Source organism: Podarcis filfolensis, assembly GCF_964270895.1.
Source record: "Podarcis filfolensis genome assembly, chromosome: W".
NCBI lineage: Eukaryota > Metazoa > Chordata > Lepidosauria > Squamata > Lacertidae > Podarcis > Podarcis filfolensis.
Genome location: NC_139619.1, coordinates 35,876,928 through 35,894,694, shown reverse-complemented (window position 1 = coordinate 35,894,694; position 17,767 = coordinate 35,876,928). Strand labels below are relative to the sequence as shown.

Below are 17,767 nucleotides of genomic sequence, written 5' to 3'. Positions count from 1 at the left end.
ATATGGTCAAACCTGAAGCTATCATTGTTAGGTCGAATTGCTGTGATAAAAATGAATGTATTGCCAAGGATGCTGTTTTTGTTTCAAACATTGCAAATTTTGGATAAAATGGAGTGTTTCAAGAAGTGGCAGAGAGATATCTCTAGATTTGTCTGGCAGGGCAAGAAGCCTCGAATAAAATTTAAGATATTAACTGATGCTAAAGAAAGAGGTGGATTTGCCCTGCCGGACTTAAAACTTTATTATGAATCAGCCGCTTTTTGCTGGCTGAGAGAATGGATACTTCTTGAAAACACTGACGTGCTGGATTTAGAAGGTTTCAACAATGTATTTGAGTGGCATGCATATCTGTGGTACGACAAGGTTAAAGCACATAAAGCGTTTAAAAACCATATTGTCAGAAAAGCACTGTTCAATGTTTGGATAAGATATAAGGACTTGCTTGAAAATAAAACCCCAAGGTGGTTATCACCAATGGAAGCGAAGGCTCAGGAAAAGCTCAATATGGAGGCCAAATGGCCGAAATATTGGGAAATTTTGGAACAAGAGGGAGACAGATTAAAACTGCAGAGTTTTGAAAAATTAAAAAATAGAGTGCGAGATTGGCTTCATTATTACCAGATAATGGAGGCATATAACTTGGACAAAAAAAATGGCTTCCAGGTGGAAAAATCAAAACTGGAAACAGAACTGCTAGATCCTAAAATTAAGAACTTGTCAAGAATGTATAACTTGCTGTTGAAATGGAATACTCAGGATGAAATGGTGAAATCTGCTATGATTAAATGGGCACAAGATGTTGGACATAATATTATGATGGCTGACTGAGAACAGTTATGGACCACAGGTATGACGTTCACGGCATGCAATGCCTTAAGAGAGAATATAATGAAAATGATCTACAGGTGGTACATGACACCAGTCAAGCTTGCAAAAATCTACCATTTGCCCGATAATAAATGTTGGAAATGTAAAGAGACTGAAGGTACATTCTTTCTTTTTTTTTTTAAAATAATTTTTTATTATGGTTTTTATAACAATAACAAACATATAACAAATACATAAACAAACAAAAACAAAAACCAAACAAAAAACATGTACCATTTCATATCTTAATTTCTTATACCTTTCTTCCCCGACTTCCTCATGCCTCCCTTTTCTGTATTCCAAATTCTTATCAATTACTCAGCAAATCTTTCCTTATTTTAATTTAAGTTTAATCTAATCTTCCTTATTCTCCTTGTCTTAACCCTTGCTAATAGTAACCATTTACTTTCCAATCCAACATAGCCATTTCCGACCTGGGAGGAGAGGGGGTTGCGGGCAGAAATCCCTCCCACATCTCACACGCGGGGGCTGGCCCTTGCCCCCGCGTGGTTAGGGAATCCCCGGGCGTGTCAGCGACCCGGCCCGCCAATCAGCGGGCTGGGGAGGCGTAGCCTAGCCTATTTAAGACTAGGCACGGCCGGGGACCGCCCTCTTTGCCCCCTTTCCAGCTGAGCGGTTTTCCCATCCCACCCTCCCTTTAGGTTTAGCTAGCCTTGACCTTGCTATGGACTTCGGTTGGTCGCCGCAAGGGGCCTGGTAGGAATTTTTCCAAGTTGGCGCACTTCAAGCCTTTTGGTTTTTTCGCCTACCTCGTAGCAAACGTCACAACTTATTTTGGTATTGGCGGTTAGGCATTGGCAGGGGTCAATTGTTATGCAAATGAAGGGGGGAAGGAAGCGCCATCACCTTCCCCAAAAGTAAGGGTAGTCCGGTAGAGGACTCCGAGGGGCGTGGCCTTGTCCGAAACCTAGGGAGGTAAGGGCCTCCGGCACGCCCCAGAGCGGTGACACCCGTGGGATCCTAGTTGGCGTACTTCAACAGGACTCCCACGGTTTGTGGACAACCCTTCCCGGTCCCCATGCCGGGTAGACGACAGGAGCCAATGCCTAAGGCCAATACCTTCCAATTCTGTAATCAATAAAGTTGTGGCCTTTTTATGCCCATTAACCTAAAATTCTGTGTCCGGTGTCTTCATTTCACATGGGGGAGGGGACTTGCCACGCAACATTCTAACTTTCATTAATTTTGTAATATTTCTTTAAATAGTCCTTAAACTTTTTCCATTCTTCTTGCGCTGCTTCTCTTCCCTGGTTTCGGATTCTGCTCGTCATTTCTGCCAGGCCCATGTAGTCCATCACCTTCATCTGCCATTCTTCCAGTGTGGGTAGTTCTTGTGTCTTCCAGTACTTCGCAATAAGTATTCTAGCTGCTGTTGTAGCGTACAAAAAGAAAGTTATATCCGTCTTTAACACCCCCTGTCCGACAATACCCAAGAGAAAGGCCTCTGGTTTCTTAGGGAAAGTATATTTAAATACCTTTTTAAGTTCATTATAGATCATTTCCCAGAATGCCTTAATCTTCGGGCACGTCCACCAAAGGTGAAAGAATGTACCTTCCTTTTCTTTACATTTCCAACATTTATTATCAGGCAAGTGGTAAATCTTTGCAAGCTTGACTGGGGTTGTGTACCACCTATATATCATTTTCATAATGTTTTCTCTTAGAGCATTACATGCCGTAAATTTCATCCCGGTGGTCCACAACTTTTCCCAATCAGCAAGCAAAATATTATGACCAATGTCCTGAGCCCATTTAATCATAGCTGATTTAACCGTTTCATCTTGTGTATTCCATTTCAGCAGCAAGTTGTACATTTTTGACAAATTCTTAGTACTGGGTTCTAACAATTCTGTCTCCAATTTTGATTTTTCCACCTGGAAGCCAATTTTCCTGTCCTGTTTAAAAACTTCATTTATCTGGTAGTAATGAAGCCAGTCTCTTACTTTAAACTTCAATTTCTCATAACTCTGCAATTTCAATTTTCCCTCCTCATACTCTGTAATTTCCCAATATTTTGGCCATTTAGATTCCATATTTAATTTTTTCACTTCCTTAGCTTCCATTGGTGACAACCACCTGGGAGTTTTATTTTCCAACAAATCTTTATACCGAATCCAAACATTGTATAAAGCTTTCCTGACAATAATTTTACTGTCCAATTTAAACGCTTCATTTATTTGATGATAGTGCAGCCAATCTCTCACCTTCCCTTTTAATTTCTCAAAACTCTGCAATCTCAATTTGTCCCCTTCCTTTTCCAAAATTTCCCAGTATCTTGGCCACTTCGACTCCATGTTTAACTTTTTAACTGCCTTAGCTTCCATTGGCGACAGCCACCTTGGAGTTTTATTTTCCAGCAGATCTTTATATCTAATCCAAACATTTAATAGTGCTTTTCTGACAATATGGTTTTTAAAACTTTTGTGTGCTTTAACCTTGTCATACCACAAATATGCATGCCACCCAAAAATGTTATTAAAACCTTCCAAATCCAAAATGTCTGTGTTTTCAAGAAGTAGCCATTCTTTCAGCCAGCAGAAAGCTGCCGCTTCATAGTAGAGTTTAAAGTCTGGCAGGGCAAACCCCCCTCTTTCCTTTGAGTCCGTTAATATCTTAAATTTAATTCTGGGCCTCTTGCCCTGCCAGACAAATTTAGATATATCTTTTTGCCACTTCTTGAAACAGTCCATTTTTTCCATTATTTGCAATGCTTGAAACAAAAACAACATTCTTGGCAATACATTCATTTTTATAACTGCGATTCGACCTAACAAGGAAAGCTTTAAGTTTGACCAAATCTCCAAATCTTTTTTCACTTCTGTCCAAGTTTTTTCATAATTGTCTTTAAATAGGTTCACATTCTTAGCTGTCATGTTTATACCCAAATATTTCACTTTTTTAACCACGGTCAACCCTGTCTCATTCTGAAACCTTTCTTTTTCAGTCTGTGTTAAATTTTTCTCTAATACCTTTGTCTTTAACTTATTCAATTTGAATCCTGCCAATTGACCAAACTCTTGGATTATTTCCAAAACTCTTTTCGTACTAGCTTCTGGCTCTTGCAATGTAAGTACTAAGTCATCTGCAAATGCTCTCAATTTGTATTGTTTAGCTCCGACCTGAATCCCTTTAACCAACTGGTCCCTCCTAATCATATTAAGCAAAACCTCCAGGACCGATATAAAAAGTAGTGGGGAGATAGGGCACCCCTGACGTGTCCCTTTTTCAATCTTGAACTCTTCTGTAACCACGTTATTTACAATTAATTTTGCTTTCTGTTCAGAGTATATTGCGCCTATACCATTCTCGAACCCTTGGCCTACCCCCATCCCCCGGAGGTTCTTCAGCATAAAATTCCAAGAAATATTGTCAAAGGCTTTCTCGGCATCCACAAATATCAAAACAGCCTTAGTGTTTATATTCACTTCCAACTTTTCCAAAATGTCAATTATATTCCTTACATTGTCCGACAAATGCCTTTTCGGGAGAAAGCCCGCTTGGTCCCCATGAATCTCCTCCATCAAAACTCTTTTCAATCTTTTTGCTAAAATATCAGCAAAAATTTTGTAATCCACATTTAGTAACGAGATGGGTCGGTAGTTTTTAAGTTGGGTCTTTTCAGTCTCTATCTTTGGTATAAGTGTAATGTAGGCCTCTCTCCACGTATCGGGTGCCCTTCTCCCCTCCATAATCTCGTTACAGACTTCCTTCAAAGGTTGTATCAGTCCTTCCTTCAAAACTTTGTAGTATTTGGAAGTCAGTCCGTCCGGCCCGGGGGACTTGCCCAACGCCATGCCTTGAATGGCATCTTCTATTTCTTGTGCTGATATCTCCTGGTTCAAAATTAACTTACTTTCCTGTGAAACCTTTTTCAGCCCATTTTTCTCGAGGAATTGTTGTATGTCCATTTCTTTCTACGGCCCTTGTGTATAAAGTTGTCTAAAGTAGTTCTGAAAGCAATTCCTAATTTCCGCTGGGTTACTTATGTTCTTTCCTTCCACTTCTATATTTGTTACCGTGTTGAGTTTTTGTCTCTTCTTTATTTGCCAGGCCAATAGCTTGCCACATTTGTCAGCAGATTCAAAGGTCTTTTGTCTCATTTGCTTGATTTTCCACTCTAATTCTTGATTCATCAGCTCCATATATTGTGTTTGATGGAATTTAATCTCTCTTAAAATCTCTTGCGATTTCGGCTTCGATCTTAATTTCTTTTCCCCTTCTTTTATCTTTTCCAAGATTTTTTCCTTCCTCTCATTTTGCTTTCTCTTCTTTAATGTATTTTGTTGTATCAAAAACCCTCTCATCACGGCTTTACTTGCGTCCCATACTATTCTTTTTTCTACTTTAGTCCTCAAGTTAATTTCGAAATAGTCTTTCAAAGTTTTTTGGGCCTTCTTGCAAATCTCCTCATCTCTGAATAAGTTGTCATTCATTCTCCATCTGAAAGAGCCAGTTGTTGTTTGCTTCATCTGAAGGTACATTCTTTCACCTTTGGTGGACATGCCCAAGGATTAAGACTTTCTGGGAGATGATCTATAATGAAATGAAAAAAGGTATTTAAATATACCTTTCTGAAGAAACCAGAGGCCTTTCTCCTGGGCATGGTCGGCCAATTGGTGCCAAAGAAGGATAGAACTTTCTTTATGTATGCCACAACAGCAGCAAGAATACTTATTGCAAAGTACTGGAAGACACAAGATCTACCCACCCGGGAAGAATGGCAGATGAAGGTGATGGACTACATGGAACTGGCGGAAATGACTGGCAGAATCTGAGACCAGGGAGAAGAGTCGGTGGAGGAAGATTGGAAGAAATTTAAAGACTATTTACAGAAACATTGTAAAATTAATGAATGTTAGAAGGATGTTGGAATGATGTTATGTGGCTTAAGCATAAAGGATTTGGGGAAAACTGACTGTTAATTGGTGAAAGGAGGGAAGGTAAAGTTACATTATATTAAGATAAATTACAGGACAAAAATTTGAAAAGATGGAAAGGATTTGCTGAAACAGATAAGCGAACTAGAATACAAAAAAGGGAGGTGTGAGGAAGTCAAGGAAATAAGCTAATGAAAGATAAGTTATGGGAAGATTTGCTGTATTTTTCTTTGTTTTTTTTAATGGATTTTATTTTTCTGTTTTTTCTTTTTTCCTCATCCTTTTTTCTTTCCTTATTGTGATGTGTTGTATTGTTTTCTGTTTAAAATGGTGTTTTTTACTTTTTCTTTCTGTAACCTTTAAAACTTTAATAAATATTTTTTTAAAAAAACAAAACAAAACAAAGTTCTTCATGCAGCATGTATTCACGAGGCGCACCAAAAATTTGGTCACATGTCTTGGCAGGCACTGGCCAAGATGCCTGGGTTGGTTCAGGGTTTGAACCAGAAGCCCTGTAAGTTTCACATGAAATGTGTATCTTGTGCAGAAAACAAAGTGAAGGTTGCTCCGAAAGGCAAGGTGTCTAGCAGTCAGGCTTCCAAACCCTACCAGCTAGTCCATGCAGACCTGGTTGGTCCACTTGCACCCTCTTTGGGTGGAGCAAGGTACTTCATGGTTTAAATTGATTCTTTTTCCAGGTACATTCATGTGTTTATGCTCCAGCAGAAGTCAGAAGCGTTTCCTAAGTTCAAGGCGTTCTGTGCTTGGTTGCAGAATGCTCACAATAAACGCATTGGCTGTTTATTTTCTGATCAAGGCGGTGAATTCACTTCTCAGCAGTTTGAAGCTTTTCTGACTGAGAAGGGAATCCAGCACGGCCTCTCAAGTCCCAGATCTCCATGGGAGAATGGACTTTGCGAGCGAGTAAACCATACTTTGCTCCAAGGCCTAAAAACATTGTTGAAGGCCTAAAAACATTGTTGCATGATGCCAATCTCCCTGAGAAATATTGGGCTGAAGCTTTATCGTGTTTCCTTTATTCCTATAACAGGAGACTGTCATCACCTATTGGTTGTACTTCCTATGAGAAACCTTACATCAAACACATGTGAATCTTTGGTTCTCACATGTGGGTACATACAACACAGAGCAGCAAGCTTGGGAAGCGTGGGGCACATGGTTTGTTCATGGGGTACAAAAAAGGTGACTGACTCAAAGTCCATTAGGTTCACAAAGAGTGTTGAGTACAATCCTAGGGGGGGGGATGTGGGAATTATCCAGAGTCACTCAGAAGAAGAAGATGATGAGGTAGCAGAGGAAGGTGAGGATGATGATCAGAGTTCGGATTCCACTTCAGTGGGCAGTGCTGCTGCTGATGTCAGTGACAGCGATGAGACTACAAGAGAGCTAAGGCCTCACTCAGACCATCTGATGGGTCTGACACTGAACTAGAAGAACCACTGTTCACCATTGGCCACTTTTCTCCTAAGAAAGAGGACATGAGTGCTGAAGGCTTGCGTCTAGTACGCAGATCTGAAAGGGCCACTGTCAGGGAACTGCCATCAGAACAGGGGTGGGAAACAGAGGGGCAGTTGTGTTACAGGGAGCCTCCGAAAATCTTGCGAAACAATTCCTCTTCCGGTGATGAGGAAAGCCCCACCTCCAGTGCGGAAGAGGTAAAAGGACCAGAGGATGCTGGTGGGAGCCACAGCACCGCTCCTGGCCAAGCCGGCCAGGAGGGAAGCACGCCCCTTCCGTCGCCCACCCTGTGCAGAAGTCTAAAGCGCAAAGAGGGAAGGAAAAGGATGGGAGTTACGAGACTTTTATGTTGGGGGAGGTCCAGGAAACAACCACTCCCGGATTCTGCTAGAGATTGAGGCAGACATGAACTTTGGGGTTCTGCACTGTAAATCGTTTTGCACCAAATAAAACCTGTAAAAGACAGGTGGGAGTCCTGCCTGGTTACTCATGAGCAACCACCCTTGCCATCTGACAGCAATCTGGGAGCCTTTGAGGTTGCTCGTGGGTAGCAGCACAGAAAGACACGATGAGTCATACTTAGAAGGGATCTGCAGGCGGAGGCGCTGAGGAAGAGGAGGCACAGAATGTAGCATCCCTGGCACAGAGGAACAGGGAGCTGGAGGTGCACATCACCGAGCTTGCAGCTAGGCTTGAGGAGCGCAGAGCGCAGGACCAGCAGGTCAGAACCACTCCAGTTGGGGGAAAAGTACCATCACTGGTGAGCAAGTTTTATATATATATATATATATATATATATATATATATATATATATATATATATTGGTTTTTCAACACATATTAAAGGACAATACAAAACAATACATGAACAAACAAACATATAAACACGTATAATTTCTTAACCTTTTTTTCTTTAAACCTTCTTTCAGCGACTTCCCCATACCTCCCTTTTCTGCATCCCTGTTTTAAATCTTTCCAGCAACCCCTAATTTCAATTTCTTATAACACTTTTTTTATATCCTTTTTCTCATATCCAATTGTTTGTCCCTGCAATTCTTTTTTTTTTTAATTAAATATTTATTGGTATTTTCGAGAAACACACAACAAACAAAAACAAAAAATAAACAAAATAAAAACAACACAAAAAAGCATATTCAAAACTAAACAGAAAAATAGAAAAAACACATAAAGTTTCTGATACTTATTTTCCTCAACCTTATTTCTCAGACCTCCTCACACCTCCCCTTCTTGTATTCCAATTTAAATTGTCAATTCAGCAAGTCCTTAACTTATTTCTTCACCTTAACTTAAACATTTATTCTAGCATACTATTATTTTACTTTACTTCTTTTTTCCATTTCCTCAATTTATTTTTAACAGCCTTATTTTCACTTAATTTAAAAAAAGAAAAAACCAATTTCACCTTATTAAGATTACACATCAATACTTATACCTCATTAATTTATTCTTAAACCTTTTTCCTAAAGTCGACCAAAATTTCCCTTCCACGGTTTACCCAATTTCCTTACCACTAACAAAATATAAAACAAACAAAGCAATGCAAAATTATCCTTATGTACCCTTTGGATTCCCAACCTCCACCCACCCTTCTCCCGGTTCCAGTCCCCAACCAATATCCATCAGTCTTTATATTATTTATTTAGCCTGGAGATCTCAGGTCCGAGGCCCTTATGTCTCTCTCAGTTCCTTTCTGCCGGTCTCTTTGATAGACCTTGATGTTAAGCCCCAGGTCTCGGAGGGGCTCCGGCCCAACAGAATCGGTGTTGCTTCTAGCCAGTCCTCCATACTTAAAAGCAAAAGCAAAGCCTATGGGGTAATCCAACTCTTGTTTCAAATTTCTTTCAAATCCAAATGTCCCCACAGCTCCGGCTTCCACCTTCAACAAATTTATAATCCTCAGGTCTTCAGATCTCCTCCAAAGAGGATCTCTCCATTTTCCAAACTCCCAATCAAACCAGGCTTTCCGCATCCAATTTTTATTGTCCTTTTTTATCATCATGTCAGGCCTCATATTGTAGCTCTCCTTTGACTCCTGCAAACCTCCATCTCCTCCTTCGTTTTCTTCAAAAACACCATATTGCTCCATCGTGTCTACGCTTTCAGTTTCATTTATTTGTTCAGTTGAATAGGCTTCCTGTTTCAAATCCTTATCAGACTCCAAACTGTTGTTTACTGTCCAGTGTAATAGCGATACCTCTGTAGACAAAGCATCGTATTCATCTTGTAAGTTTCCCAAGAGAACAAGTGCTCTGTCCAATTCTGCTTGGAATTTACACACTCCAGCCATTTTTGTAATGTAGTATCCTTGTTACCCCTCTAGGGGGATTTAATTCCTTGATCTTCCTTTCAGCTCAAAAACCAAAAGTCCAGTTATTTTGTATCAACCTTATTTTCAACAAGTTATACCGAATAAACCAGCAAAAACAGCAGAAACAATGTTCTCTTTTTCCAGCTGACAACTAGCTGACTAGCAGCTCACTTGACAGCTGTCAAAATCTTCCATGCAACAGGCTTTCTCATCGGACGTTCCCGGGTCTAGGGGGGGGGGGTGTAGTTTCAGCTCCCAAAATTCTTTTTATCCTCCAGAATATCTTCTTATGATGTCAAGACCGTGAGGTCAGGATCTTTTGTTAGAAAAAACAAGAAACAGATTCTCTCGACCTTAGCTGCCCAGTCCTTTGCTTTAAGTTGTTTACAAAGAGGGGGGGTGGACTTCCTTTTTAGCCCCTTCCCGCTCGTTCCAAATCCAAGATAAGAAATTTTTTAAAGTTCCAATCTCCGTATTACTCACGGGTTGATGTTTTAGAATCCAATCGATCTTAGAAGAAGTTGGCGCTCTCTGTCAATGGCTTGCGGCTTCACTCCGTAGGCGAGGGAGTACTCTCAGCACCACGCCTCCCCCTGCCTCCGTTCCGAAGCCTTTAAAAAGGCTCCGTCGCGGATTGGGGGGCGCAAATGGTGCCCGCCGAGTCTCTGTGTTCACAGGCATCCGCGCCTGTGATTTTAAGGGTCTCCGCTTCGCCGCAGCGGCCAGACCCAGACGCTACGGAGCCGATTCCCTCCGGAGCTCGGAGGGAATCCGCCATTAAACAATGGCACCAACCCGGAAGTCCTGTCCCTGCAATTCTATTTTGCCATACCCATGACATTTTAACACTCATTAATTTTGCAACAGTTCTTAAGGTAAACTTTAAATTTCTTCCAATCTTCTTCCACCGTCTCTTTCCCTTGGTCGCGGATTCTGCCCGTCATCTCAGCCAGTCCCATGTAGTCTATCACCTTTGTCTGCCATTCTTCCAGCGTGGGTAGTTCTTGTGTCTTCCAGTACTTTGCTAAAAGAACTCTTGCTGCTGTTGTAGCATACATAAAAAACGTCCTATCTTTCTTTGACACCAATTGGCCCACCATGCCCAGGAGAAAGGCCTCTGGTTTCTTCACAAATGTGCATTTAAGCACCTTTTTCATTTCATTATAAATCATTTCCCAGAAGACCTTAATCCTAGGGCACGTCCACCAAAGGTGGTAAAAGGTACCTTCAGTTTCCTTACATTTCCAACATTTGTTATTGGGCGTATGATAAATTTTTGCCAGCTTGATTGGGGTCATGTACCACCTATATATCATTTTCATAATGTTCTCTCTTAAGGCATTACATGCCGTGAACTTTATACCGGTGGTCCATAACTGTTCCCAGTCAGCAAACATAATATCATGTCCAATGTCTTGTGCCCATTTAATCATAGCTGATTTAACCGTCTCATCCTGTGTATTCCATTTCAACAGCAAGTTATACATTCTTGACAAATTCTTAGTACTGGGTTCCAAAAGCTCTGTTTCTAATTTCGACCTCTCCACCTGAAAGCCAATTTTCCTGTCCTGTTTAAAAACTTCATTTATCTGGTAGTAATGAAGCCAGTCTCTTACTTTAAACTTCAATTTCTCATAACTCTGCAATTTCAATTTTCCCTCCTCATACTCTGTAATTTCCCAATATTTTGGCCATTTAGATTCCATATTTAATTTTTTCACTTCCTTAGCTTCCATTGGTGACAACCACCTGGGAGTTTTATTTTCCAACAAATCTTTATACCGAATCCAAACATTGTATAAAGCTTTCCTGACAATATGGTTTTTGAAACCTTGGTGGATTTTAACCTTGTCATACCATATATATGCATGCCAGCCAAATCTGTTATTGAACCCTTCCAAATCCAAAATGTCTGTGTTTTCAAGAAGCAGCCAATCCTTCAGCCAGCAAAAAGCCGCTGATTCATAGTACAATTTTAAGTCCGGCAGGGCAAACCCCCCTCTTTCCTTTGCATCAGTTAGTATCTTAAATTTTATTCTGGGCTTTTTGCCCTGCCAGACAAATCTAGATATATCTTTTTGCCACCTCTTGAAACAATCCATTTTATCCACAATCTGCAATGTTTGAAACAAAAATAACATTCTCGGCAAAACATTCATCTTAATAACAGCAATTCGGCCTAACAAGGAAAGTCTCAAATTTGACCATATTTCTAGATCTTTCTTCACTTCTGTCCAACATTTTTCATAATTATCTTTAAATAGGTTCACATTCTTAGATGTCAAATTAATCCCCAGGTATTTCACCTTCTTTGCTATCGTTAAGCCAGTTTCACTCTGGAACTTCTCTCTTTCTGCAACTGTTAAATTTTTATCCAATACTTCCGTTTTCTGTTTGTTCAACTTAAAACCTGCTACTTGACCAAATACTTGCATTAACTCTAAGACTCTTCTCGTACTAGTGTCTGGCTCTTGTAAAGTTAATACTAGATCATCTGCACTGGTGAGCAAGTTTGGAGGGAACTCCCAAGACTACCTGGTGTTTAAGACTGAGATTAAATACGTGTTGAACTTGCAAAAAAAGGGAGTTTGAAAATGATGAGGAGAGGGTGGCATTTGTAATTGGACACTTGGAAGGCTCGGCAAGGGAATGGGTGAGGCCCCTGATAGCAGCGTGGAACGATGCCCTTCAGGACTTAGCAAAATTTTATCAGGCGATGGATGCAATGTTTCCCAACGAGATTCAGGGGGATGTCACTCAGCAGGAATTACTGTCACTTAAGCAGGGGTCTCTGACTGTCCGGAGCTATTGGTAGCGCTTTGCAATGCTAGTGCAAAAGTTGGGCTGGGATTTGTCGCCCGAACCCATGCAAGCACTTTTTAAGGCGGGCTTAAGTTCAGACATGAAAGACGAGCTCTCCAGAGGTCCTCAGCCATGATCAATGGATCAGCTAACCAAGGCAGTGTTAGCCATTGGGGTGGGGTAAGAGGCGCACACACAGGAAAGGCGGGAGCATTTCCATGGCAACCGCTTTCCTGAAACGCCAGTGGGGGCTTCACACAGACTGCCGCAAGCAGAGCCCATGGAAATCGATGTAGCCTGCAAGCGGGAGATTTCAAACACTGACGTCCCCAAGAAAAAGGAGGGAAAGGATTGGAAGTCAGCTAAAAAGTGCTTCCTCTGCCAACGCCCTGGGCATTTTGCCAAGGCTTGTCCGCAACGCAAAGGCTGGCAAGGAATGGTGGGGGCAGTGGCCAAGGAGGAGGAGGGAGAGAAGCCTCAAGTGCAGGGAAACGAAAGAGCCTGGCTGCAAACAAGCAGGGGCAGCAGTCAGACGAGCAACCAGTAGAAATGCCCCGACCGTACCCCCCCAAGGCGGGCATAGCAGTCAAGGTGGTGCTGGTGCTCCCTAATGGCCACCCGATTGAAGTCCAAGCTTTAATCGACTTGGGAGCAAGTACCAACTTTTTCAGCAGAGACTTTGCCTTGGAGCATCAGTTGCACCTGCTACCGCTAGATTTCCCCTTGCAAGTCATCACCATTGATGGGAGACAATTGTTGGGGGGGGGGAGTCACTCACCAGACACCCCCAATGAAAATGAGGATCTTCAAACACGCCAAAATCATTGCCTTTCATGTGGCCACCTTGGCAGGACCTCCCATTATTCTTGGAATGAGTTGGTTGGCACTCATTCCCTTTCATAAGGGAATCCAAGGTGGTAGGGGGTAGTCCAGTGTTCTTTGTGGACAAGAGGGGGACAGAAGAGCGCCATCTGGTAGTGAATTACAGAATCGTGAACAGTCTGATGGAACCCCTGGCCTCCCCCATGCCAGAATTGACGATGTTGTGGCGAGAGTCAGGCGGCACAGAATTTTTACCAAGCTTGATCTCCGAGGAGTGTACAACCTCATCAGGGTGCGCGAGGGAGATGAATGGAAGATGACCATTTTCACACACACCCCTTGGGGCATTTGAATATCTCGTTGTGCCCTTTGGATTACAAGGCGGCAGTCCGTGTTTCCAGGCCTTCATGCACCATGTACTGGGTCCCCTACTGTACCGGAACTGCGTTTGCTTTTTGGATGACATCTTGATCTTTTCTGAGAATGAGGAACAGCACATGAGGGATGTTCGGCAAGTGTTGGAGAAGCTAAAGGAGCTTCAGTTATGGGTCAAGCTGGAGAAATGCCAGTTTCATGCTCGGGAGGTCGAGTTCCTGGGGTACCGGCTGTCAGATAGAGGGCTTGCCATGGATCCAGAGAAGGTGAAGGCAGTGTTAGACTGGAAAAACCCCAAGACAAAGAAGGATGTGCAGCGGTTCCTTGGCTTCAGCAACTTCTACCGAAAGTTTATCAAGAACTTTGCGCATCTGTTGGCGCCCATCACTGATTGTCTCAGTGGGAAGAAGTTTTTGTGGACAAAAGAGGCGCAGCAGGCCTTTGATAGCTTAAAGGTGGTCTTTGCCTCCGAGGAGCAGTTCCTGCATGTGGATCCTGGCAAACCTTTGTTTTTTTTTGTTTTTTTTTTTGTTTTTAATACATCTTTATTGGTTTAAAATACAATCTTACAGGCTTCCGGCGATCGCGGAAGTGAAAGCAAGCAGGATTTCTCAGTGCTGAGAGAATCCAGCTTTTGAGGGGAAAAGGGAGTGTTGCAAGAGCGCTGCAACCACCCAAACACCCTTGAAAGGATATTCAAGGGGCAGGGTCCCGGCACGGTCCATGGGGTTATCCTCCGGCTGCCAAGTAACCTCTTTTTTGGAGGCGACGAGAGCAGTGGGGTAGATAAGTGGACAGCGGGAAGCCATTTCTATCCCTCAAGAGCGAAGCTCTGAGCTTGCACACAGAAGCGATCAGCTCTCAAACATTAAGAAACCGAATTGGGACTTTTTAAAATATAAATTTATGGATTAGAGCTAATTTGAGGTGGGCAAGGTGGAAAAAGGGAGGTCAGCCTTGCCTGGAATTTAAACTACACACAAGAATAATCTTCAGAGCGGAACAAAACCGTAAGTCAATGCAAACGGATTAAACTGATAATTTATTTGACTGCCTTTTAAAGGACTAGAAGGAGTATAAGGATTATAAAGATAGAGAAAAGGGGGAGAGTCGTTTGGAAAGTAAATCAACAGTCTATCAGTGAGTCGGTGGGAAACGTCGGGGGGAGAAGACTCCGAGAGCTCTTTACTTTCGTTTTTAAAAAAGATCTGCGCAATTGGCAGTGACCGACTTTAAAACTACTGACTTGTCAATTATAGCCTGCGAAGAGAGACAGAAGATACTAAGAGGGAAAATACTGTTTCTTTACTTTAATTTGGTGGAAGTTTAAAAGGAGTTTGGGAGGAATTAGGTGTGCTTTTGCTCTTTGAAGTTTATCCCCCCCCTCCCTACCTCTCTGTGGAGTATTGGAATGGGATACAAAGAACTGGACTGCGCCATTTTTGTATTTCTGATGGGGGAGGCTTTTGTCCTTCCCCTTTTCTTTCCCTCTCTTTGAGATTCAACAGACTTTTTTCCCCTCCTTTTGTGGCATCTTATGGATTTTCCCTTGTGGGTAAAGACGGATTAACATCATCTTCCTCCGGCTGTTATTACTTTATGGTTTGAGGCTTTCTGCTCTGGATTGGACTTGTTTTCAACGTTGTCACCGTTGTAACGTTTTAGGAGGCTCCGTGGCTATTGGAATTATTTTTTTTGAATTTGCAACCGGCAAAGTGGAGATAGCCAGGTATGTGGCAAGAAGATATTGACTTTGTATTCTGCTAATTGGAATTAGCCATACCAGTGGCAAGAAGATTGATCCTGATCTTGTTCTACTTTTTGTTTTTATTTCTCTTCTCTTTGGACACTTTGGTTGATGGATTATATCAGTTGTAGAGTGTGTTCTGCCCGATTTGGATTTTGGTGTAGTGGCGCAACCTTTGCAACCGGCAAAGTGGAGATAGCCAGGTATGTGGCAAGAAGATTTTGACTTTGTATTCTGCTAATTGGAATTAGCCATACCAGTGGCAAGAAGATTGATCCTGACTTTGTTTTACTTTCTGTTTTTATTTCTCTTCTCTTCGGATACTTTGGCTGATGGATTATATCAGTTGTAGAGTGTGTTCTGCCTGATTTGGATTTTGATTTAGAGGTGCTGCATCTTTTTATCCTCCTTGGATTTAAAATATAAAGAAGTGGTGAAGTTTGGGTGTTTGAATTATAGGTTTCAATTTCAAAATTTTAAAATTTTAAAACTTCTAAAATTTGCTATTGGATTTGGAAATAATAAATAAAGGGAAAGGGAAACAGTGGACTACTATATTAAATAAATTCCTCTCTAACTGAATTGGAGATTTGCATAGGGGGTAAGAAATGATTTTGGTGAATGACGCATGCGCAAAAAAAGAGTGAAGGTGCAACCCCGGGAGAGAGGAGGACGTCGAGGCAAGAACCAGAATGGAAAGGAGAGATAGTAAAGATGTTTGCAGAATTAAAGATGGACATTAAAAACAGTGAGAAGAACATAGAGTCTAAATTAGGGCAGATGGAGAATAAATTAGAGAAAGTGGACAAAAAAATAGATGTAATGGTCAATGAACTAAAAGGACAAATGAAGGAGATTTATAAGAGAACACAAAATCTAGAAGAAGGATTGAAAAGGACTAAATTGGAATTGAAAGACCTGAAAAGAGAAGAGGAAAAAACTGGAGCGGAAGTATCTGAAGTTAACAAGACACAGGAAGAGTTGTGGGATGCGGTTGCAATGAATGAACTAAGACAAAAACAGACAAATCTGAGACTGAGGTCTGTGCCTGAAGTGCAGGGAGAGCAGATTAAAGAAAAATTGACGGCAGAGATTGCCCAATGGTTAGACCTGCAAGTGGATGATGTGGCTAAAACAATACAAAATGCCTTTCGAATAAGGACAAGGACAACTAGAGCGAAGAAATTCCCAGGAGATTGTTTGATTATTTTCAAAGATATAGAGACGAGAAATTTAATTCTACAAAAAAATACAGAAAGAAGATTAAATATTGATGGGAATTATATAATTATTTTTAAAGACGTACCACTTCGTCTTTTGAAAAAACGAGATCGTTATAGAAGAAGAGTGAAGAGTTTGGATTTGATATCCCGCCTTTCACTCCCTTTTTAAGGAGTCTCAAAGCGGCTAACATTCTCCTTTCCCTTCCTCCCCCACAACAAACACTCTGTGAGGTAAGTGGGGCTGAGAGACTTCAAAGAAGTGTGACTGGCCCAAGGTCACCCAGCAGCTGCATGTGGAGGAGCGGAGACCCGAACCCGGTTCCCCAGATTATGAGACTACCGCTCTTAACCACTACACCACACTGGCTCTCTAGACATTTGGTACAGTCTTTGAGGAAAAATCAAGTTGAGTTTAAATGGGAATTTCCAGAAGGAGTGGCATTTACATACAAAGGGAAAAGGCACAGACTTACAAGACCAGATGAAGTAGACAATTTTTTTAGAAGATACAAGGAGCTGATGACAGAAGAAGAAGAAGTAGAAAGGATGGGAGCATGTGCTAGTGGAGCAGAATTTCTGGGATTAGTGGAAGAAGAAGGGAGAGACAAAAAGGATAAAAGAGGAAAAGGAGAAGATGAACAGGAGGAAGAAGAAGAAGGAGGAGAAGAAGAAAAGAAATTATAAAAGTAAAATCTTTTGTAATATTGAAATATTAATTGGAATACAATATGGCGTTAAAATTATGGACATGGAATGTGAATGGAATGAACGATAAAAAAAACGAAATAAAGTTGAACAATATTTAAAACAAAAGAATTTGAATATTATATGCCTACAAGAGACGCATGTTAAAAAGACGCACAGAAAAATTCTGATAAATAAAAAATTAGGAAATGAGTTTGTTTCATCTGATAAAAGTAAAAAGAGAGGAGTGGTACTGTACATAAAAAATAAACTGGAGGCGCAACAAATATTTAAGGATGAAGAAGGGAGAATTATAGCAGTCCAAGTCAATTGGCAAGGTGAAAAATTGATAATCATTGGAGTTTATGCACGAAATGGAAATAAAATGGAATTCTTTAAGGATTTGGAGGAAAGATTACTGGAATATTTGGATCAAAAGATCATAATAATGGGTGATATGAATGGTGTAGTTTCGCTGGAAATGGATAGGCTACGGGCATCTGGGAAAACAAAAGAAGGGAAACTTCCAAAATCATTCTTT

General features: G+C 41.2%; 1 protein-coding gene across 1 annotated transcript in view; it reads left to right on the top strand.

The window, feature by feature from the left end:
- LOC310753894 (tigger transposable element-derived protein 1-like) overlaps positions 1 to 17,767 on the top strand; it is a 657,443-nt gene that overhangs the window by 556,121 nt on the left and 83,555 nt on the right. The window contains exon 2 of the mRNA XM_083595240.1: positions 5,522 to 5,569. The gene's annotated coding sequence lies outside the window, so the exon portion shown is untranslated. The remainder of the gene's footprint in view (positions 1 to 5,521; positions 5,570 to 17,767) is intronic.